The sequence below is a fragment of the Triticum urartu genome, chromosome 6, assembly GCF_003073215.2.
Source record: "Triticum urartu cultivar G1812 chromosome 6, Tu2.1, whole genome shotgun sequence".
In the NCBI taxonomy this organism is placed as follows: domain Eukaryota; kingdom Viridiplantae; phylum Streptophyta; class Magnoliopsida; order Poales; family Poaceae; genus Triticum; species Triticum urartu.
The window spans coordinates 352,098,062-352,124,021 of record NC_053027.1 but is presented as its reverse complement, the minus strand read 5'-3'; positions in this window follow the sequence as shown (position 1 = coordinate 352,124,021).

Genomic DNA, 25,960 nt, shown 5'->3' with positions numbered 1-25,960 from the left:
TTCTATTTAACTGCAACTGTTGGGCTTTAAATAAAATACTAAAACGTTTCCAAAAATCCTGAAAATAAATGTGGCCTCTGTTTAGATTATTTCCAACAGGAAACATTTATTCCCAGAATTATTTGAGCATTTAGATTATTTTATAGCATTTAAATGCCCAAATTCAAAAACTTATGATTTAATTCAATGACCTTCTGTTGACCTAGAAAATTGTGCGCCAATTTTGCCAGAGGTGATAACCTAAGACAAAGAGGGTGAACTTTTTAGAAGGGCATTTCAGGTTCATTGAAAATATTTTTAATAAACCCTAGTTGTTTCTAGGGGGGGTGTGTTGGGGGTTCTGTCGTCCCCAATTCAAATTTAAGAGGAATTTAAACATGATGCACATTCTAATGCTTGAACTAGCTAGGGTGTGACAGCGCCCTACCCCCCTGGGCGCGCCCCCTACCTCGTGGGCCCCCTGGTGGCCCTCTGGTGACCATCTTCTGCTATATGAAGTCTTTCGATGGGAAAAAATAAGAGGCCACCTTCTCGGACAAAACTCCGCCGCCACGAGGCGGAACCTTGGCGGAACCAATCTAGGGCTCTGGCGGAGCTGTTCTGCCGGGGAAACTTCCCTCCCAGAGGGGGAAATCATCGCCATCGTCATCACCAATGCTCCTCTCATCAGGAGAGGGCAATCTAATTCAACATCTTCATCAGCACCATCTCCTCTCAAAACCCTAGTTCATCTCTTGTATCCAATTCTTGTCTCTAAGTCCGGGATTGGTGCTAGTAGGTTGCTAGTAGTGTTAATTACACCTTGTAGTTGATGCTAATTGGTTTAATTGGTGGAATATCATATGTTCAGATCCTATATGCATATTAATACCCCTCTTATTATGAACATGTTTATGCTTTGTGAGTAGTTACTTTTGTTCCTGAGGACATGGGAGAAGTCTTGCTATTAGTAGTCATGTGAATTTGGTATTCGTTCGATATTTTGATGAGATGTATGTTGTCTCTCCTCTAGTGGTGTTATGTGAACGTCGACTACATGACACTTCACCATTGTTTGGGCCTAGAGGAAGGCATTGGGGAGTAATAAGTAGATGATGGGTTGCTAGAGTGACAAAAGCTTAAACCCTAGTTTATGCGTTGCTTCGTAAGGGGCTGATTTGGATTCATATGTTTCATGTTATGGTTAGGTTTACTTTAATACTTTTGTTATAAGTTGCGGATGCTTGCAATAGAGGTTAATCATAAGTAGGATGCTTGTCCAAGTAAGGGAAGCACCCAAGCAGCGGTCCACCCACATACCAAATTATCAAAGTACCGAACGCGAATCATATGAGCGTGATGAAAACTAACTTGACGATATTCCCATGTGTCCTCGGGAGCGCTTTTCTCTATATAAGAGTTTGTCCAGGCTTGTCCTTTGCTACAAAAAGGATTGGGCCACCTTGCTGCACTTTATTTACTTTTGTTACTTGTTGCTCGTTACAAATTATCCTATCACAAAACTATCTGTTACCACTTATTTCAGTACTTGCAGAGAATACCTTGCTAGAAACCGCTTATCATTTTCTTCTGCTCTTCGTTGGGTTCGACACTCTTACTTATCGAAAGGACTATGATAGATCCCCTATACTTGTGGGTCATCAGCTACAGAGACCTAAGCGATGAAAGTGTTCGCTTCAGAGGCTTAACAAGCGAACGTTTGCTAATTGAAGAAAACAATTCGAAAAAAACAAAGTCGATCTAATCCTGACCGTTGAAGAGAGATCAGACAGTCGAGGTGGCTCCAGTGGCGATCCGAAGTGGTGGAGGTCACCGGCGACGTAGAAGACGGCGGTGGCGACTTCCGCTTTAATCGGGGTGGCGTCTCCGGTGGTCGGCGGCTCCGGGCGAAGGCACGGAGAGGTGCGTCTCGGCGAGGCGTGTCCGAGGGTGGCGTCGACGTCGGTCGGGGCGGTGGAACAGAGCGGGAGCGGCGAGCGGATCTCGCCGGCGGCGGCGGTTTCCGGCGAGTGCGGCCCATCGGCTGATGGAGAGAGAGAGAGGTGGGTTCGGGCCTTATAAAGGCAGAGAAGGGCAGTGCCTTGCACGAGGGGCAGGGCGGCGCGGGGAGTCCGGAGGCGGCACGGACGCCGAGGCGACGACGGCGTGCGGCGGCAGGTCTCCTGCTCGAGAAGGGAGACGGTGCACGGCGGGCTGGGTTGCAACCTGGCTGTCAGATGGGCCGGCCCAGTTCGATGGAGAAATTTTTTTTAAACAATTTTATAGAAAATAAAATAGAAACCAACTAAAATAAAAATATACTATCTTTACCTGATAATAAAGCGGCTATCGCTTCTTATCACTGTAATTTCGTCCATTTTTCGTCTATCGTCGGTCCACTTCGCCCGTATTTTTTTCTATATCCGATGTGGTACTAATCTATCCAAAAAGACCTGCCAGCTTCGTTGTCCAAAAAAATCCAGTGAAACCCGGCCGAGCAACGAACGCTCACGTGTATTTGCGTAGAAACTGACTGGGCCTTTTTTCTGGCCCGCGACGAGGAAAAAATAGGGACCTCTTCCTTTCGAACTCATGACCTCTAGTCCGTTAAGAAGCAGCAGCAACCAACAGAACATTGATACTTCAATGTAAAATAATCCCGCATCGCTCCTGCAAACCGATTGGAACCAGTTTATCTACCTTGGCAAGCGGCTGGATTTCAAGATGGGCTGCATGAACGGTTATAAATAGAATTGAGGCTGCTGTCTTGGGTATATTGCTTGAAGCATTTAAATCAAAGGGAATGACGGATGAACATCAGAAGGAAAGAAAGAAGATGGTACGCTGCCGCGCTGCGAAAAAAGATGGGTGCACGCTTCACATGCAACTTCGTCGTCATGCACGCTTGTAGTGTATGGCACGTCCTCCATGGCCCGCACGACGGAGACAGCATATCACGGCGATGACGGCTTGCGGGGGGTGCAGTGGGTACGTGGGCTTGTACTATAAATATAGCAGTTTGGTTTTCTCATTATGCAACCACAGACGCTCAATTTGCATGCTTAAGCATTTATACAACAGCATGCTACAATCCAACAAGCATGGTGCTCGTGTGTGCGTTCATAAAAATAAGTGTATGCGCGTGTATATAAGCGCTTGTGTCTGTACTGATATTCAAAAAAAAAAAAACATGCACCCTTGGTCACCAGATTTCTTCTAACAAATTGCACGCAACAACCAAAGAGGAGCATGCGCTTTGCTCTTAACCACCCCTATTAACTAACCCTGCGCATGGAGTGCGTAGAGCACCCATGCAACATGCATGCATGGATGTTTCTACGTATTCTAGGCAATAATCTTATATGCGGTTAGATAATGCAAATATTACATTATTTCAAAAAGGTAATTTCAAAAAAGTGATAAAATTTATTTCAATGAAGTGATAATATTTAAATAAGGTCATATTATTAATATTTTAGTGATTATTTTAAAACAAAACCCAAACCAGTTCAAAAAAATAGAATACTGGTCAGTAAAGATTTACTACTCATTTAAAGAATGGTGAAGGGAGGTGCTAATAGTTTAAATTAATTATTATTTTATTTTATACCCGTTGCAACGCACGGGCACTTTTGCTAGTAGGCATATTATATATCAAAATTTTCAGAAAAAGATTTTCTACAACCTGAACATTTTTTTAAAGTCAAATAAAATCCACAAAAAATTTAAATAAAGCAAACAATGCTACTGCTAAAATAAAACCTCATAAAAATCATTTTAAAAATACCAACATAATTTCAAATCTATTTCTCTCCAATTTTCTAATGTAGGGAATCATTTTACCCTAATTTCCATATATTTTATTTTTGTAGAAAAATAATTTCAATAAAACCTAAATAACTCGAAATTGAAAATAATTTCAAAGGGATTTTCAGTTTGATTTCTTTTAAACTCCCAACTCATATTTCATATGATTTGAAGAAGTCATTTTATCTTCTCTCTTGAAAATCATTGAGTTGCATGAAGTTTCTTGATAGAGGCGAAGGTGTCCCGATGTTTCGATGAGATGGTGGCTATCATTTTCTGTGGGAGTCGACCTTGACAATCCGGCTACGAACGTGCGAGATGTCGCGCCTTAGCAATCACTAAACCAACTTCCGACGAGTAATTGACCACGTCGGAGCACGATCAACCTGACCACGAGGGTCTGTTTCCTGTGAGCAAATGAAGAACAAGCAAGAAACTGAGATTGCAATTTGGATATTGCGAATATAAGAGGAAAGTTTTATTAATGAAGGTGGGGTTCTGTGACGCCTTTGTCTGGTCGTTGAACACACACGAAGTACGCGATGTGGCAGCTATGGCGAACTTTAATCTAAACAAAACTCAAAGTCTGAACGATGCCCTAAGGGCTGTATATATGGAGGAAGAGGGCGGAATTCCGTGGCCCTTGGAGGAGGGGTCCGAAACCAACCCTAACTCTTGTTTCCCCACACATACGGACTCTAAAAATAGCCTATACTTAAGTATTTCGATAATACATGAGCCTGGCCCAATAATAAGGTGACGCACCACCTAGAATAGTCTCTGGACGAAAATTATGAAGTGGCATCTTGTATATTTCGTCCAAGGCTTCGTGCACTCATTGTGGTGGCTTCAAAGTCCTGAAATCATCACTTGAAACTTCGTTCTTGTTTCCTTTGCGCATGCCATCAACTCCATGCGTGTTCTTGCTCCAATGTTCATCCTTCTCCAAACTAGGCCCTTCATTTGTAAGCAAAACAAATGTATCCAATTTAGGCAACATCATATTCTCATGAACATTAGAATCATTACCAAGAAACGAAAGTACCTGATAATTTAATTGGCGTGCGCGAGCTCTAGTAATTGGTCCAGTATGTATAGCAGGAGGGACTGTGGGTGTAACAACGGTATTGATGTCCTCATCATCCTCCCCTTCTTGAAATGAAGTCGTCCTCGATGGAAGCTCATCTTCCTCACCCAAATAAGGTTTCACATCTGCAATGTTAAAAGTGGGACTAACCCCCAAATCTACAGGTAGCTCAAGTTTGTATGCATTATCATTTATCTGCTCTAACACCTTAAAAGGGCCATCAGCACGTGGCATTAGCTTTGATTTGTGCAAATTAGGAAATCTATCCATACGCATATGCAACCAAACAAGGTCTCCAGGTGCAAACACAACATGTTTTTACCCTTATCTCCAGCAAGTTTATATTTAGCATTCATACACGCAATGTTTTCCTTAGTTAACACATGCATTTTTAAAATCAATTCAGCACGTTGTTTAGCATCAAAATTAACCTTCTCCGAAGATGGAAGAGGTAACAAATCAATAGGTGCACGAGGTAGGAAACCATACACAATTTCAAAAGGGCACATCTTAGTAGTAGAATGCAACGAACGATTATAAGCAAATTCAACATGAGGCAAGCATTCTTTCCACATTTTCTTATTATTCTTCAAAACAGCCCCAAGCATAGTAGATAATGTTCTATTGACTACTTCAGTTTGACCATGAGTTTGGGGGTGACAAGTAATACTAAAAAGCAGTTTAGTCCCCAACTTAGCCCATAAACATCTCCAAAAGTGGCTAAGAAATTTAGTATCACGATCTGAAACAAATAGTATTTGGCACACCATGCAAGCGAATAATCTCACGAAAGAACAAATCAGCAACATTAACAGCATCATCGCTTTTATGACATGGTATAAAGTGTGCCATTTTCGAGAATCTATCCACGACAACAAATATGCTATACCTCCTCTTCTTTGATCGAGGTAAACCTAAAACAAAGTCCATAGATATATCCTCCCAAGGAACACTAGGTACGGGCAAAGGCATATATAAACCATGAGGATTGAGTCGTGACTTAGCTTTTTGACATGTAGTGCAGCGAGCAACAAAACACTCAACATCCTATCTCATCTTTGACCGAAAGAAATGTGTAGAAAGTATATCCTCCGTCTTCTTCACGCCAAACTGCCCCATTAATCCTCCTCCATGCACCTCCTGCAACAACAAAAGACGAACGGAGCTAGCTGGAATGCATAGCTTGTTAGCACGAAACACAAATCCATCGTTAACGACGTACTTGTTCCATGCTCTACCTTCTTTTCAATTCTGCAATACATCTTTAAATTCAGCATCATGCACATATTGTTGTTTGATGGTCTCCAAACCAAATATTTTAAAGTCAAGTTGTGAAAGAGTAGTATAACAACGAGACAATGCATCAGCAATAACATTTTCTTTACCCTTCTTGTGTTTAATGACATAAGGGAAAGTCTCAATTAATTCAACCCATTTAGCATGTCCACGGTTCAGTTTTTCTTGACTTTTAATATGTTTCAAAGATTCATGATCATAATGTATAACAAATTCTTTGGGCCATAAATAATGTTGCCATGTTTCTAAGGTCTGAACAAGAGCATATAATTCTTTATCATAAGTAGAATAGTTTAGACTAGGCCCACTCAATTTTTTAGAAAAGTATGCAACAGGTTTGCCATCTTGTAATAACACACCTCCTAATCCAATTCCACTAGCATCACATTCAAGCTCAAAAGTCTTATTAAAATGAGGAAGTTGGAGTAAAGGAGCATCTGTTAACTTATCTTTCAATACCATGAAGGATTCTTCCTGTGTGGTACCCCAAACAAAAGGCACATCCTTCTTTGTAAGCTCATTGAGACGTGCAACAATGGTGCTAAAATCTCTCCCAAAACGCCTATAGAAACCAGCGAGACCAAGAAAACTCCTCACTTGGCTTCAATTCCCTATTTTGGGTTGCGGCCAACTCTCAATAGCTTCAATCTTGGCTTTATCAACTTCAATTCCCTGTGGAGTAACAACATAGCCAAGAAAAGATACTTGGTCGGTGCAAAAGGTGCACCTCCCAAGGTTACCAAACAAACGTGCATCACGTAGAGCACTAAAAACATCACGTAAATGTTACAAATATTCTTCCAAAGATTTGCTATAAATCAGTATATCATCAAAATAGACTACCACAAATCGTCCAATGAAAGCACGTAAAACTTCGTTCATTAATCTCATGAAAGTACTAGGTGCATTAGTTAACCCAAAAGGAATGACTAACCACTCATATAAACCAAACTTAGTTTTAAATACTATTTTCCATTCATCTCCCAATTTCATACGAATTTGGTGGTACCCACTACGCAAATCAACTTTGGAGAATATTGTAGAGCCACTCAATTAATCAAGCATATCATCTAGCCTAGGAATAGGATGACGATAATGAATAGTAATATTATTAATGCATCTACAATCAACACACATACGCGATGTACCAACCTTTTTCGGCACTAGAATAATAGGAACGGCACAAGGACTAAGGGATTCGCATATATAACCTTTGTCGAGCAGCTCCTGGACTTGACGCATAATCTCCTTCGTCTCCTCTGGATTGGTACGGTATGCTGCACGGTTGGGTAACGAAGCACCAGGAATTAAGTCGAACTGATGCTCAATCCCTCGAATAGGTGGTAATCCCGGTGGCACATCTTGTGGAAAGACATCAGCAAACTCCTACAAAATGTTGGTAACAGCGAGAGGCAAAGAGGAAGGAACGTTCTCGAATGAAAATAATGCCCCTTTGTACACAAAAGCATAGCAAACAGATTTGCTGAAATCTAGATCATCAATATCAGATTTGGTGGCAAGTAAACATGCACTTGTCAATTTAATTTCAGAAGCAACACTAGATGGTTTATTATTAGGCTTCATTTGTTGCTCAAATTCTTTTGCCACAATCTGATTTTCACTCTTATTTTTCTCCTGTTTTGCTTCATTGGCTCTATTATTATCATCTTTCAAAATGGAATCAGGAGACATAAGAAGCAAAGTAATATGTTTATCCTTATGAACAAGAGTATACTGATTGTTTCTACCATGGTGTACAGAATTTTTATCAAATTGCCATGGTCTACCAAGTAATAACAATAATCAACATATGTAGAGATAATCAGCATAATCAGCATATGTAGAGATACTAAAATGCACACAAACAGTATGTGTTACCTTAACCTTGCCATTGTTGTTGAACCATTGGATGTAGTAAGGATGTGGATGTGGTCTTGTGGTGAGAGATAGCTTCTCCACCATCTCCATGCTAGCCAAGTTGTTGTAGCTCCCTCCATCTATGATGACGCGAACAGAACGTTCCTTGACAACTCCCTTTGTATGGAACAAATTATGCCTCTGATTTTGCTCAGCTTGTGTGACCTGCACACTCAAAACACGTTGAGCAACTAAACATTCATACATGTCAGTGTCTTTAGGAGCCATGTATTGCGTCTCATGATCAGAATCATCTCCACCATGTTCTTCACATGTAATAAGAGCCAAAGTCTCCTCATCATAGTCACTAGCGGACTCATACCCACCATCCTCAGTAGAAATCATCACACGCTCAGATTTGCATTCTCTTGCATAATGACCTCTTCCCTTACAGCGACGACAAATAATATCACTTGTGCGCCCTTTTGATGCCATGGAAGAAGAAGAGCTCTGTGCAGGCCCGGCAGGTGTGCTCTTGGCAGATAGTGGTGGTTATGCCTGCTTTCTTGTATCACGGCTGGAGGTGGCACCTGATGGAGGTGCTGGTGCAGTGGAAGTAGAGGATGCACGTGGTGTCCATAATGAAGGTCGACCTGCAGAATAGTTAGTTCGTGCCAATGCCTGTCGATCCTGCACTTCACGTTCATCTTTACAAGCAAGATGGAATAAACGAGTGATATTATTATACTCCTTATACTCTAGAATGGTCCGAATCTCTCTATTTAATCCACACATAAAACGTGCAAGCATAGCTTCATTATCTTCAACAATACCACATCTAATCATGCCAGTTTGTAATTCCTGATAATATTCCTCTACAGAATTTTTTCCTTGTCTTAAACACTACAATTTTTGAAGTAATTCACGTTGATAATATGGTGGAACCCAACGAGTACGCATAGTAGTTTTCAAAGCAGCCCAAGTAGTTGGAATATTATTCGGATATAATCTACGATGTTCACACCACCACACACGAGCAAAACTAATGAAAGCACAAAGTGCAACAGCAGCCCGTCTCTCCTCGGGATATTCTAAACATGTAAAACGTTGTTCGGTTTCTAACTCCCAAGTAAGATATATATCAGGAACGCATCTACCCTCAAATGGTGGAATATTCAATTTTAGTTTAGGGAGATGGTCATGATCTCGTACCTCAAGGGGAGCCCTACCATTTCCATTATTTGCATGTGGACGACCCGGTGGTTGTGGTGCTGGTGGTTGCACATAGTTCTGATTTTGATCAACCTCATCCTCGTAATCTCCCGCATAATCATCATCCTCCGCATCAGCAGCAGGAGCCACAAAAGTATCAACAGCAGCACCAACAGTTTGGCCAGGCTCAAGAGGGACACGGCTCGCTCGGCGGAGGGCTATTTCGCGACGTGGAGGTGTTGTTGTTGTTGTTGTTATTGTTATTGTTGTTGTTGTTGTTGTTGTTGTTCCAAAGGTGCGACATGTGCAGCCGGTGGTGGTGGTGGAAGACGCGCAAGCAGTTCATTAAATTTGTTATCAAGCTTTGTTTCGAACGTCTTCTCAAAGCCAGTTATCTTATACATGGCCTCTTCAAAATTGTTCAGCACATCTTGCACCTGTTCAGTCATCATTTGCTAAAATTTAGCAAGCAACTCCTTATTTGTCATGTTCTCCCAGTCAGCCTCATCGACTTGTGATCCTGCCATGGTTAGCAGCAATAGAAACACACAAGAATATGATCCTACAGACTACTAGAAAATGGTGGTGGTGGGGCATCACAAATGAAGGAAATATGCCCTAGAGGCAATAATAATGTTATTATTTTATTTCCTTATATCATGATAAATGTTTATTATTCATGCTAGAATTGTATTATCCGGAAACATAATACTTGTGTGAATACATAGACAAACTAAAAGTCACTAGTATGCCTCTACTTGACTAGCTCGTTAATCAAAGATGGTTATGTTTCCTAACCATAGACATGTGTTGTCATCTGATCAACAGGATCACATTATTAGAAGAATGATGTGATTGACTTGACCCATTCCATTAGCTTAGCACCCGATCGTTTAGTATGTTGCTATTGCTTTCTTCATGACTTATACATGTTCCTATGACTATGAGATTATGCAACTCCCGTTTGCCGGAGGAACACTTTGTGTGCTACCAAACGTCACAACGTAACTGGGTGATTATAAAGGAGCTCTACAGGTGTCTCCAAAGGTAAATGTTGGGTTGGCGTATTTCGAGATTAGGATTTGTCACTCCGATTGTCGGAGAGGTATCTCTAGGCCCTCTCGGTAATGCACATCACATAAGCCTTGCTAGCATTGCAACTAATGAGTTGGTTGCGAGATGATGTACTACGAAACGAGTAAAGAGACCTGCCGGTAACGAGATTGAACTAGGTATTGAGATACCGACGATCGAATCCCGGGCAAGTAACATACCGATGACAAAGGGAACAACATATGTTGTTATGCGGTCTGACCGATAAAGATCTTCATAGAATATGTGGGAGCCAATATGAGCATCCAGGTTCCGCTATTGGTTATTGACCGGAGACATGTCTCGGTCATGTCTACATTGTTCTCGAACCCATAGGGTCCGCACGCTTAAGGTTTCGATGATAGTTATATTATGAGTTTATGAGTTTTGACGTACCGAAGTTAGTTCGGAGTCCCGGATGTGATCACGGACATAACGAGGAGTCTCGAAATGGTCGAGACATAAAGATTGATATATTGGACGGCTATATTCGGACACCGGAAGTGTTCCGGGTGATTTCGGAGAAAACCGGAGAGCCGGAGGGTACCGGAACCCTACCGGGAGTAGTAATGCGCCATATGCGCCTTAGTGGAGAGAGAGAAGGGCACCAGGGTGGGCCGCGCGCCTCCTCCCCCCTTGGTCCGAATTGGACTAGGAGAGGGGGGCGGCGCCCCCCCCCCCTTTCCTTCTCCCTCCCCACTTCTTTCCCCCTCCTAGTAGGAGTCCTACTCCTACTAGGAGGAGGACTCCTCCTGGCGCGCCTATAGGGGCCGGCCGACCTCCTCCCCTTGCTCCTTTATATACGGGGGCAGGGGGCACCCCTAGACACACAAGTTGATCCACGTGATCGTTTTCTTAGCCGTGTGCGGTGCCCCCTTCCACCATAATCCTCGATAATATTGTAGCGGTGCTTAGGTGAAGCCCTGCGACAGTAGAACATCAAGATCGTCACCACGCCGTCGTGCTGACGGAATTCTTCCCCGACGCTTTGCTGGATCGGAGTCCGGGGATCGTCATCGAGCTGAACGTGTGCTAAAACTCGGAGGTGCCGTAGTTTCGGTGCTTGATCGGTCGGGTCGTGAAGACGTACGACTACATCAACCGCGTTCTGCTAACGCTTCCGCTGTCGGTCTACAAGGGTACGTAGATCACACTCTCCCCTCGTTTCTATGCATCACCATGATCTTGTGTGTGCGTAGGAATTTTTTTTTTGAAATTACTACGTGCCCCAACAGTGGCATCCGAGCCTATGTTTTATGTGTTGATGTTATATGCACGAGTAGAACACAAGTGAGTTGTGGGCGATATAATTCATACTGCTTACCAGCATGTCATACTTTGGTTCGGCGGTATTGTTGGACGAAGCGGCCCGGACCGACATTACGCGTACGCTTATGCGAGACCGATTCTCCCGACGTGCTTTGCACAAAGGTGGCTAGCGGGTGTCAGTTTCTCCAACTTTAGTTGAACCGAGTGTGGCTACGCCCGGTCCTTGCGAAGGTGAAAACAACACCAACTTGACAAACTATCGTTGTGGTTTTGATGCGTAGGTAAGATTGGTTCTTGCTTAAGCCCGTAGCAGCCACGTAAAACTTGCAACAACAAAGTAGAGGACGTCTAACTTGTTTTTGCAGGGCATGTTGTGATGTGATATGGTCAAGACATGATGCTAAATTTTATTGTATGAGATGATCATGTTTTGTAACCAAGTTATCGGCAACTGGCAGGAGCCATATGGTTGTCGCTTTATTGTATGCAATGCAACTGCGCTGTAATGCTTTACTTTATCACTAAACGGTAGCGATAGTCGTGGAAGCATAAGATTGGCGAGACGACAACGATGCTACGATGATGATCAAGGTGTCGCGCCGGTGACGATGGTGATCATGACGGTACTTCGGAGATGGAGATCACAAGTACAAGAAGATGATGGCCATATCATATCACTTATATTGATTGCATGTGATGTTTATCTTTTATGCATCTTATCTTGCTTTGATTGACGGTAGCATTATAAGATGATCTCTCACTAATTATCAAGAAGTGTTCTCCCTGAGTATGCACCGTTGCGAAAGTTCTTCGTGCTGAGACACCACGTGATGATCGGGTGTGATAGGCTCTATGTTCAAATACAACGGGTGCAAAACAGTTGCACACGCGGAATACCCAGGTTATACTTGACGAGCCAAGCATATACAGATATGGCCTCGGAACACGGAGACCGAAAGGTCGAGCGTGAATCATATAGTAGATATGATCAACATAGTGATGTTCACCAATGAAACTACTCCATCTCACGTGATGATCGGACATGGTTTAGTTGATTTGGATCACGTAATCACTTAGAGGATTAGAGGGATGTCTATCTAAGTGGGAGTTCTTTAATAATATGATTAATTGAACCTAAATTTATCATGAACTTTGAACCTGATAGTATCTTGCTTATTTATGTTTGATTGTAGATAGATGGCCCGTGCTATTGTTCCATTGAATTTTAATGCGTTCCTTGAGAAAGCAAAGTTGAAAGATGATGGTAGCAATTACACGGACTGGGTCCGTAACTTGAGGATTATCCTCATTGCTGCACAGAAGAATTACGTCCTGGAAGCACCGCTGGGTGCCAGGCCTGCTGCTGGAGCAACACCAGATGTTATGAACGTCTGGCAGAGCAAAGCTGATGACTACTCGATAGTTCAGTGTGCCATGCTTTATGGCTTAGAATCGGGACTTCAACGACGTTTTGAACGTCATGGAGCATATGAGATGTTCCAGGAGTTGAAGTTAATATGTCAAGCAAATGCCCGGATTGAGAGATATGAAGTCTCCAATAAGTTCTATAGCTGCAAGATGGAGGAGAACAGTTCTGTCAGTGAGCATATACTCAAAATGTCTGGGTATAATAATCACTTGATTCAATTGGGAGTTAATCTTCCAGATGATTGTGTCATTGACAGAATTCTCCAATCACTGCCACCAAGCTACAAGAGCTTCGTGATGAACTATAATATGCAAGGGATGAATAAGACTATTCCCGAGCTCTCCGCAATGCTGAAAGCTGCGGAGGTAGAAATCAAGAAGGAGCATCACGTGTTGATGGTCAACAAGACCACTAGTTTCAAGAAAAAGGGCAAAGGAAAGACGAAGGGGAACTTCAAAAAGAACAGCAAGCAAGTTGCTACTCAAGAGAAGAAACCCAAACCTGGACCTAAGCCTGAAACTGAGTGCTTCTACTGCAAGCAGACTGGTCACTGGAAGCGGAACTGCCCCAAGTATTTGGCGGATAAGAAGGATGGCAAGGTGAACAAAGGTATATGTGATATACATGTTATTGATGTGTACCTTACTAATGCTCGCAGTAGCACCAGGGTATTTGATACTGGTTTTGTTGCTAATATTTGCAACTCGAGACAGGGACTACGGATTAAGCGAAGATTGGCTAAGGACGAGGTGACGATGCGCGTGGGAAATGGTTCCAAAGTCGATGTGATCGCGGTCGGCACGCTACCTCTACATCTACCTTCGGGATTAGTATTAGACCTAAATAATTGTTATTTGGTGCCAGCGTTAAGCATGAACATTATATCTGGATCTTGTTTGATGCGAAACGGTTATTCATTTAAATCAGAGAATAATGGTTGTTCTATTTATATGAGTAATATCTTTTATGGTCATGCACCCTTAAAGAGTGGTCTATTCTTATTGAATCTCGATAGTAGTGACACACATATTCATAATGTTGAAGCCAAAAGATGCAGAGTTGATAATGATAGTGCAACTTATTTGTGGCACTGCCGTTTGGGTCATATCGGTGTAAAGCGCATGAAGAAACTCCATACTGATGGGCTTTTGGAACCACTTGATTATGAATCAATTGGTACTTGCGAACCATGCCTTACGGGTAAGATGACAAAAACACCGTTCTCCGGTACTATGGAGAGAGCAACAGATTTGTTGGAAATCATACATACAGATGTATGTGGTCCGATGAATGTTGAGGCTCGTGGCGGATATCGTTATTTTCTCACATTCACAGATGACTTAAGCAGATATGGGTATATTTACTTAATGAAACATAAGTCTGAAACATTTGAAAAGTTCAAAGAATTTCAGAGTGAAGTTGAAAATCATCGTAACAAGAAAATAAAATTCCTACGATCTGATCGTGGAGGAGAATATTTGAGTTACGAGTTTGGTGTACATTTGAAACAATGCGGAATAGTTTCGCAACTCACACCACCCGGAACACCACAGCGTAATGGTGTGTCCGAACATCATAATCGTACTTTACTAGATATGGTGCGATCTATGATGTCTCTTACTGATTTACCGCTATCGTTTTGGGGTTATGCTCTAGAGACGGCCGCATTCACGTTAAATAGGGCACCATCAAAATCCGTTGAGACGACGCCTTATGAACTGTGGTTTGGCAAGAAACCAAGTTGTCGTTTCTAAAAGTTTGGGGTTGCGATGCTTATGTGAAAAAGCTTCAACCTGATAAGCTTGAACCCAAATCGGAGAAATGTGTCTTCATAGGATATCCAAAGGAAACTATTGGATACACCTTCTATCACAGATCCGAAGGAAAAACCTTTGTTGCTAAATTCAGAAACTTTCTAGAGAAGGAGTTTCTCTCGAAAGAAGTGAGTGGGAGGAAAGTAGAACTTGATGAGGTAACTGTACCTGCTCCCTTATTGGAAAGTAGTACATCACAGAAACCAGTTTCTGTGACACCTACACCAATAAGTGAGGAAGCTAATGATGATGATCATGAAGCTTTAGAACAAGATACTACTGAACCTCATAGATCAACCAGAGTAAGATCCGCACCAGAATGGTACGGTAATCCTGTTCTAGAAGTCATGCTACTAGATCATGATGAACCTACGAACTATGGAGAAGCGATGATGAGCCCAGATTCCGCAAAATGGCTTGAAGCCATGAAATCTGAGATGGGATCCATGTATGAGAACAAAGTATGGACTTTGGTTGACTTGCCCAATGATCGGCAAGCAATTGAGAATAAATGGATCTTTAAGAAGAAGACTGACGCTGACGGTAATGTTACTGTCTACAAAGCTCGACTCGTCGCAAAAGGTTTTCGACAAGTTCAAGGGATTGACTATGATGAGACCTTCTCACCCGTAGTGATGCTTAAGTCTGTCCGAATCATGTTAGCATTGCCGCATTTTATGGTTATGAAATTTGGCAGATGGATGTCAAAACTGCATTCCTGAATGGATTTCTGCAAGAAGAGTTGTACATGATGCAACCGGAAGGTTTTGTCGATCCAAAGGGAGCTAACAAAGTGTGCAAGCTCCAGCGATCCATTTATGGACTGGTGCAAGCCTCTCAGAGTTGGAATAAACGCTTTGATAGTGTGATCAAAGCATTTGGTTTTGTACAGACTTTTGGAGAAGCTTGTATTTACAAGAAAGTGAGTGGGAGCTCTGTAGCATTTTTGATATTATATGTAGATGACATATTGCTAATCGGAAATGATATAGAATTTCTGGATAGCATAAAGGGATACTTGAATAAGAGCTTTTCAATGAAAGACCTTGGTGAAGCTGCTTACATATTGGGCATTAAGATCTATAGAGATAGATCAAGACGCTTAATTGGACTTTCACAAAGCACATACCTTGACAAAGTTTTGAAGAATTTCAAAACGGATCAAGCAAAGAAAGGATTCTTGCCTATGTTACAAGGTGTGAAATTGAGTAAGACTCAATCCCCGACCAATGCAGAAGATAGAGAGAAAATGAAAGATGTTCCCTATGCTTCAGCCATAGGCTCTATCATGTATGCAATGTTGTGTACCAGACCTGATGTGTGTCTTGCTATAAGTCTAGCAGGGAGGTACCAAAGTAATCCAGGAGTGGATTACTGGACAGCGGTCAAGAACATCCTGAAATACCTGAAAAGGACTAAGGATATGTTTCTCATATATGGAGGTGACAAAGAGCTCATCATAAATGGTTACGTTGATGCAAGCTTTGACACTGATCCAGACGATTCTAAATCGCAAACCGGATACATGTTTACATTAAACGGTGGGGCTGTCAGTTGGTGCAGTTCTAAACAAAGCGTTGTGGCGGGATCTACATGTGAAGCAGAGTACATAGCTGCTTCGGAAGCAGCAAACGAAGGAGTCTAGATGAAGGAGTTCATATCCGATCTAGGTGTCATACCTAGTGCATCGGGTCCAATGAAAATCTTCTGTGACAATACTAGTGCAATTGCCTTGGCAAAGGAATCCAGATTTCACAAGAGAACCAAGCACATCAATAGATGCTTCAATTCCATCCGGGATCTAGTCCAGGTGGGAGACATAGAGATTTGCAAGATACATACGGATCTGAATGTAGCAGACCCTTGACTAAGCCTCTTCCATGAGCAAAACATGATCAGCACCAAAGCTCCATGGGTGTTAGAATCATTACAGGGTAATCTAGATTATTGACTCTAGTGCAAGTGGGAGACTGAAGGAAATATGCCCTAGAGGCAATAATGATGTTATTATTTTATTTCCTTACATCATGATAAATGTTTATTATTCATGCTAGAATTGTATTATCCGGAAACATAATACTTGTGTGAATACATAGACAAACTAAACGTCACTAGTATGCCTCTACTTGACTAGCTCGTTAATCAAAGATGGTTATGTTTCCTAACCATAGACATGTGTTGTCATCTGATCAACGGGATCACATTATTAGAAGAATGATGTGATTGACATGACCCATTCCATTAGCTTAGCACCTGATCGTTTAGTATGTTGCTATTGCTTTCTTCATGACTTATACATGTTCCTATGACTATGAGATTATGCAACTCCCGTTTGCCGGAGGAACACTTTGTGTGCTACCAAACGTCACAACGTAACTGGGTGATTATAAAGGAGCTCTACAGGTGTCTCCAAAGGTAAATGTTGGATTGGCGTATTTCGAGATTAGGATTTGTCACTCCGATTGTCGGAGAGGTATCTCTGGGCCCTCTCGGTAATGCACATCACATAAGCCTTGCAAGCATTGCAACTAATGAGTTGGTTGTGATATGATGTATTACGAAACGAGTAAAGAGACTTGCCGGTAACGAGATTGAACTAGGTATTGAGATACCGACGATCGAATCTCGGGCAAGTAACATATCGATGACAAAGGGAACAACGTATGTTGTTATGCGGTCTGACCGATAAAGATCTTTGTAGAATATGTGGGAGCCAATATGAGCATCCAGGTTCCGCTATTGGTTATTGACCAGAGACATGTCTTGGTCATGTCTACATTGTTCTCGAACCCGTAGGGTCCGCACGCTTAAGGTTTCGATGATAGTTATATTATGAGTTTATGAGTTTTGATGTACCGAAGTTAGTTCGGAGTCCCAGATGTGATCATGGACATAACGAGGAGTCTCGAAATGGTCGAGACATAAAGATTGATATATTGGACGGCTATATTCGGACACCGGAAGTGTTCCGGGTGATTTCGGAGAAAACCGGAGAGCCGGAGGGTTACCGGAACCCTACCGGGAGTAGTAATGGGCCATATGGGCCTTAGTGGAGAGAGAGAAGGGCGCCAGGGTGGGCCGCATGCCTTCTCCCCCCCTTGGTCCGAATTGGACTAGGAGAGGGGGGGGCGCCCCCCCCCCTTTCCTTCTCCCTCCCCACTTCTTTCCCCCTCCTAGTAGGAGTCCTACTCCTACTAGGAGGAGGACTCCCCCTGGCGCGCCTATAGGGGCCGGCCTCCTCCCCTTGCTCCTTTATATACGGGGGCAGGGGGCACCCCTAGACACACAAGTTGATCCACGTGATCGTTTTCTTAGCCGTATGCGGTGCCCCCTTCCACCATAATCCTCGATAATATTGTAGCGGTGCTTAGGCGAAGCCCTGCGACGGTAGAACATCAAGATCGTCACCATGCCGTCGTGCTGACGGAACTCTTCCCTGACGCTTTGCTGGATCGGAGTCCGGGGATCGTCATCGAGCTGAACGTGTGCTAAAACTCGGAGGTGTCGTATTTTCGGTGCTTGATCGGTCGGGCCGTGAAGACGTACGACTACATCAACCGCGTTGTGCTAACGCTTCCGCTATCGGTCTACAAGGGTACGTAGATCACACTCTCCCCTCGTTGCTATGCATCACCATGATCTTGCGTGTGCGTAGGAATTTTTTTTTTTGAAATTACTACGTGCCCCAACAACAAATCCGTCAAGCAAATCTCAAATTCTTACCAGTTCTTACCCAGCAGCAGGCGGTGATCGGCAACCATCGTAGTCAAAACGCTCAAAACTTGGATAGAGCGATTACCAGGGAGAGTCAAACGCACGACGTATATGTATGTGGAGCTAGGAAGGCTTATAATATGGTAGCAAAAAGGGTCAACAATAATCAATTCAGTGATGCAAAGTTGAATAAACGCTCAACGACGGTACTGTGCTAATCCTAGGCTAGACCGTACTAGAGACGCGAGCCTAGAACACGAACAAATCATGGCGCAGCACGTAAACAAGGGAGGAGCACTCTCTCTATAACATCCCAAATTTTTAATTTCGAATGTTATACATAGGTCATCATTTGCATCTCATATTTTATTTGCATTTTGGCGTTGTGATCCCAAAAATTCTAAGCAACTCAAGGACCCACGAAGAGAGTTGGGGGTTTTATGGTTTTCATATTTGAATTTTCTCAAATATTGAAAAGTGGATCAATTTGATTTTATTATTTTTCTCTCTAAAAATATTTCAAATTAAAAATATATGAGAGGAGATAATATGACTTTTACAAAGTAATTGAAATATTTGAGGAAAATTGTTAAAATCGAATAAATTATTTTATTTGGATTTTATCGCTATTTTATTTGAAATTAGAAAATATGCATTTTTTAAAAATTGCATTTTAGGCCAAGAAAATGTTCACTTTGTTCTAAATATTCTATTTAGACGGTGAAAATTGGTTTTGGTATTTTAGATTTTTATTTTATTTTCTAGGATTTTTTCTGGTGAAATCTGTTTTTAAAAAAACGCAAACCGCCGTAATGGGCCGTGTCCGAACATGACACTGCCGCCCGGGCCTTTACAAGGCAAGGCGAGGCCGCCCCCGCCCACCCAGCCGCCCCGCGGCCCGCCCCAAACCCTAGCAGCTGCCGCTCGCGGCATCGCCGCCCGCCGCCACCGCCACCGTTGACCGCCGTTGACCAGTCGGTTTCTTTTGTTTAACCCGGGTTTTTTAGTTTCGTGGTTTATTTTATTAGATTGATTTTTTGTCGGTTTATTTATTTAACTAATGTTCATTCGTTTAAATATGTTAGTGAATGGTTTTCGTTAGATTGGTTCTGTTAGCGAACGTTCGTTCCTTAGTCTTTTTCTTTTATTTTCGGCCAGGAACCTATCCGCGATTATTTTTATCACAGATTAGCCCCTGATCTCCAAACCCTCGTAACTTTTTAACCATTTGTCCAAATTCAGTGAAACCAACGCCAGAATCTTCTTCTCGAAACCCTCTTTCTTTTTAATCAACTTGAACAAGGTTTTGACAATTTTAAAATTTGGTATCAAGCAGATTTGTTTTCGAAGTTCTTTTGACCGTAGTTTCAGTTCCGTAGCTCTGATTCGATTGATTCTTTTTGCAGATCGAATCTCTTCAGTTGAGTTTTCAGATTCGATCTTCTTATTTGAAGTTTTCCCCTTGCATCTATTCTTGAGTGATTATGTATGCTATTGTTTGTTTGCGCTACAATTCCCGGAGTGCGCAGCGTGCTACTACGAGTCACTAGGTTTTGCGGATCATCGGCAAGGCAAGTAACACTTTGATCATATTCACTTTTACCCTGCTTTTATGCATTAGTTTCAACCCTCAAACATTGCATGAGTAGGATCTCTTAACTTGTGGGTTTGGGAAGTAGATGATGAGGTAGAACCTATTGCCCTTTTATTATCAAACCCTTGGGAGTTACTTCTACGTTATGCTTATATTGCCATGCTATGCTCGTAGATGTGGTTTGGGTTTGAGTGTATCCATGACAGATGTGAGTTTTTAATTAATGGTTTAATTTAAGGTGGCAACTTTAATACACATCTAGGTGGATTGTTGGTTTTGGGCACCTGGGGTTATACCAGTGTTGTCCTAGGATATCCCGGAGTACCCGTGTGATCATCCTATGGTTCGCCACCCAGGCTCAAAGGGATCATAAGATTATTCATGCTAGGAACATCCATGTGCAGCCACAAGCTAATATGGGCTGTTGCATAGTTGAGTAAGTTGCATGACCTCTTTCAGTGGTGGGCTAGCAGATGTAGGGGGAAAGTAGGTGTAACTGTCCACCCAGAGTAAACAGTTAATGTTTCTGAAAGACTGTGTCTCGGTCATCCGTTTCTCAAACACCATGTAGTGGGAGAAATACAATGGAGGAGACCGAGTCTTGTGGGGAAAAGTGCGCAAACCTCTGCAGAGTGTACAAACTAATCATGGTTAGCCGTGTCCCCGATTATGGACATCTTGAGTATCTGATTCTTGGATTATCATGTGGATGTCATCACTCTAAATTAATATGTTGGGATGTTAATACTGCTTAATGGGGATTGAGTTGGAGGAACCTTCTCAATGTTTAACAACTACCATGATAGTTAAATAAAATATATTCCTTTGTTGTAGGAAAAATTGGCTTTTCGCAAAACAGTACAACCATAGAGCCTCCACCAGCCATATATGCACGTAGTGATAGTATTTACTTGTTTCATTGCGCTACTGTGTTATCTTGCCAGCATATTCCATGTGCTGACCCGTTTTCCAGGCCGCAACGTATCATGTTGCAGACTTTTCGGACGAAGAGTAAGGTGCGCTAGGTCATTTGTCGTGCACTCAGCTATGTCGTTGGAGTTGATGGACTCACTTTATCTTCCAAGACTTCCGTTGTTATTTTACTTAGATGGCCTTAAGCCATACTTATTGTAATAAGTTCTCTTTTGAGACATTCGATGTAATAAGCGTGTGATTGGTACTCTGTAATAAATCCTTCAAGTGTTGTGTGTGTCAGCATTACCGATCTAGGGATGACACTTATGCACAGAGATTCGACTGTTTGAGGTTGGATCACTACAAGATGGTATCAGAGCACACACTGAATGTAGGACACGACCACTAAGATAAGCCATAGGTCACTCTTCTCTACCCATTTCTAACTCCTCTCCATTTTCTACTCTATAGGATGACGGACACAAGGAACAAGTTTACACAGCCGGATGAAGACACACCTTTTGGACGACACTTGAAGGAAGTCACTAGGTACCTAAACATTGGAATACCAAGCTTCACCGGGACCTACACCGCCACTTTACCAGAAGAGGAACGTTGGATGATTCGAGTTCAAGTTCCAGGAAGGACATTCATGCCAGTAACTGAGCCCATAGAGTTTTCCTTTGATGCACCAACCTGGAGTCTAGGAAAGAGCATGGCAGCCCACATCGCCATAGGACACATTGGCGAAGTTTATCACAAGGAGCTTAAGGACACTATCTACCAAATATGTGGGCGCCGAGATGGGCAATGGGAGATGATCAGCACCAGGAAGGACAGGTCCATTGCAGCTTACATCCAGGAGTTAAACGAGCACATTCGACGCCAGGAAAACCAAATGTGTGCAAGCATGATAGACCTGAAGAAGTTGATGACTAGGAACATGGAGCTGGAAGAGGAACTCAAGTCTACACATGACGAATACAAGGAGGAAATCATCGTACTAGTGGAGATGAATGACGACCTGACAAGGAAACTAGGAGTATTCATGGGAGACCCTGCGCTAGGAGGAGATGATGACCACCCCAAGGACTACATCATCATCGACGACACCGACTCCGACCCCAGTGATGATGCTTATGAAGACAAAGCTGGAGCAGATATCATGGAGTCTTCTACCAATCAAAATTTCTAGTAGATCACCATATTATTAGTAGTATTTTCCCCATGTATATATTAGTATTCCGAGCACTGTAACGATAGTTAGATCGATTGTATGCCCTTGCTTGAAATTATTTTGGAGTGATATGTTTGTGTTTGTCTCATGTGCATATGGGTAGTGTTTTCTCACCAGACCTCATTCTATTCTAATTCTCTCTCCTCTAAAACCCACCAGATGCCTCCGAGACATGACCCCGGATTTGCCTTCCCACCAGAGCTCACTCAGTTGATCCAACGCCAGAATACACTGATGTAGTTGCTGGTTCAGAATCAAGGCAACAACAATAGCAACAATAACAACAACCCACTGCCACCACCACCAGTTGATAACTTAGCCCGTTTTCTGAGGTTACAGCCGCCGGTGGTTTCCAGTAGCACCGAGCCCATAGTTGCAGATGATTGGCTATGCAGGATTGGAAGGGAGTTGACCACTGCAGGTTGCACAGATACTGAGAAGGTGTGTTTTGCCGCACACCAATTGGATGGACCTGCAGCCTCATGGTGGGAGAATTACACGGCCACCTTCCCTGTAGCCAATGTTACTTGGGAGCAGTTTCAGCAAGCATTCTGCACTGCTCCTGTTTCAACTGGAGCTATGAGCATGAAGAAGCGTGAGTTTCACAACATACGCCAGGGCAACCGTACTGTAGGGCAGTATGTGGAGGAGTTTAGCAAGTTAGCTCGCTATGCCCCGGATGATGTGGCCACAGATGCCGCGAAGCAAGAGAAGTTTATGGAAGGGCTGAATGATGAGATGAGTGTATAGTTGATGGTGGCAACATTTAACAACTACCAAGAATTGGTAGATAAGGCCCTCATGATTGAAGGAAAGCAGCAGCAAATTGAGAGCCACAAAAGGAAGTATGGACAAGGGAAGTACAATTCAGGAGCTCAGCAGAAGCCTTGTTTCACCCCGAACTCGGGAGGATTTACCCATAACCATGGAGGCCATACCCACAATGGAGGAATTTCGCATAACCACAGTGGCCCCAAGAATAGAAACGGGAATGGAGCAGGCAGCAACCAGAACCGCTCTAACCCAAGCACGCCCGCCAAGAAGGGTTTAAGTCACATCACTTGTTTCAAGTGCGGGGAGACTGGACACTACGCCACCGAGTGTTCTGAAGAAAAGAATGGAAATGGCAATGGAAGCTCTGGGAAGAAGCCCAACCCTTTCAATAGGGGACATGTGAACCACGTGAACGTGGAGGAGGTTGAAGAACAGCCCGATGCAGTAATAGGTAAGTTTTTGGTTAAGTTATTTATTGCAATCATTCTTTTTGATACTGGTGCATCGCATTCATACATTTCAAGGGGATTTGTGGATAAGTATAAGTTGCCCACCAAAGTTCTTAGGACACCTATGTTAGTAAGCTCACCCGGAGCGGAGTATATGGCAAGCAGTGGTTGTTTTCAGATGCCATTGACCATAGGTAGGCATGTTTCCCCTCAGACTTAATAATCTTGGAATCACAAGGATTGGATGTGATACTCGGTATGGATTGGCTATCAAAGTATGGAGGAAACATTGATTGTGCCAGTAGGTCAATTCTACTCACCACACCGGAGGGGAAAAGGATTAAGTATGTATCCAGGCATACTCCTAAGAGTACTCACGTAAATTCCCTCACGGGAGTTGTTCAGGAAGAAGTGCCCGTAGTAAAGGATTACCCAGATGTATTTCCAGAGGAACTACCAGGCATGCCCCCGGATCGAGACGTTGAGTTTTTGATAGAGTTATTGCCAGGCACCGGACCAATATCAAAGAGACCATACCAGATGCCCGCAAATGATCTGGAGGAGATTAAGAAACAGATTAAGGAGTTATTGGAGAAAGGTTACATTCGACAAAGTTCGTCACCATGCGGAGCCCCAGTGCTCTTGGTTGAGAAGAAGGATAAATCTCTGAGAATGGCTGTTGATTATCATGCTTTGAATGAAGTGACGATTAAGAACAAGTACCCACTGCCGATGATCAATTATTTGTTTGACCAGCTGCAAGGAGTTAAAGTATTTTCCAAGATTGATTTACGATCAGGGTACCACCAGCTGAAGATTCGAGAACAGGATATACCTAAGACAGCTTTCACCACAAGGTACTGGCTGTATGAGTACACGGTCATGTCATTCGGATTGACTAACGCCCCTGCCTATTTCACGAGTATGATGAACAAGGTGTTTATGGAGTTCTTGGATAAGTTCGTTCTGGTGTTCATTGATGACATTTTAGTATACTCGAAGAATGAAGAAGAGCATAAGGAGCATTTGCGCTTAGTTCTCGAGAAGCTCAGGGAACATCAGTTATACGCCAAGTTCAGCAAATGTGAGTTTTGGTTGAAAGAAGTTGGATTCCTTGGACATGTTATATCAGGAGAAGGTATAGCAGTAGACCCTACTAAGGTCCAGTCAGTCACTGAGTGGTTGGTACCCACCTCAGTTGGAGAGATCCACAGTTTTTTGGGACTCGTGGGATATTATCGGAGATTCATTGAGAATTTCTCTAAGATTGTAGAGCCCATGACTGAGTTGTTGAAGAAGGACACCAAGTTCAAATGGACGGATGAATGTGAGTCAAGTTTTTAGGAGTTGGAGAAACTTTCGACTACAGCCCCAGTGCTGATTCTGCCAGATATGCGCAAGGACCTCCAAGTGTATTGCGACGCTTATCGTTTAGGACTTGGAGGCGTGCTTATGCAAGACAGAAGAGTTGTTTCGTATGCCTCACGACAGCTTCGACCGCATGAATTGAATTATGCCATGCATGATTTGGAGTTAGCAGCCGTAGTGCATGCACTCAAAACCTGGAGACATTTTGTTATTGGAAACCATTGTGATGTGTACACGGATCATAAGAGTTTGAAGTACATTTTCATGCAGAAGGAGTTGAACCTCAGGCAAAGGAGATGGTTGGAGCTTATAAAAGGATTATGATATGAAGTTGCACTATCATCCGGGCAAGGCCAATGTCGTAGCAGACGCTTTGAGCCGTAAGAGTTATGTCAATACCCTCGTGAGTGGAGGATTACCAAAGGACTTAGAAGAAGATCTCAGGGAGCTTCATTTGGAGATAGTCCCTAGAGGTTTTGTTGTAGCATTAGAAATTCAGTCGACATTATTGAGATAAAGGAGAAGATGAGCAAAGGAAAGGAGAAAGGTTTTCGTGAGGACGAGCACGACACCTTATGGTTTGAGGACCGTGTTTACGTGCCCAATAATGCAGAGATCAGGAAGTTGATACTTCAGGAAGCTCATGAATCACCATACTCGATACACTCCGGAAACACCAAGATGTATTTGGATCTGAAGGAGCGTTTCTGGTGGACTGGTATGAAGAAGGATATTGCCGAGTATGTAGCCGTTTGTGATGTATGCTAGAGAGTGAAGGCAGAACATCAGAAGCCAGCAGGATTACTGCAGCCTATGCCAATACCCGAATGGAAGTGGGACAAGCTTGGCATGGATTTTATCACCGGACTACCCTGGACCCAATCGGGATATGATTCTATTTGGGTAGTAGTGGATCACTTGACCAAACTGGCTCACTTTATCACAGTGAAAACCACCTACACCAGTGCAAAGTTGGCCAAGATATACATGACCAGGATCGTATGTCTGCATGGAGTTCCGAGGACTATTATATCAGATAGAGGAACCCAGTTTACTTCAAAGTTTTG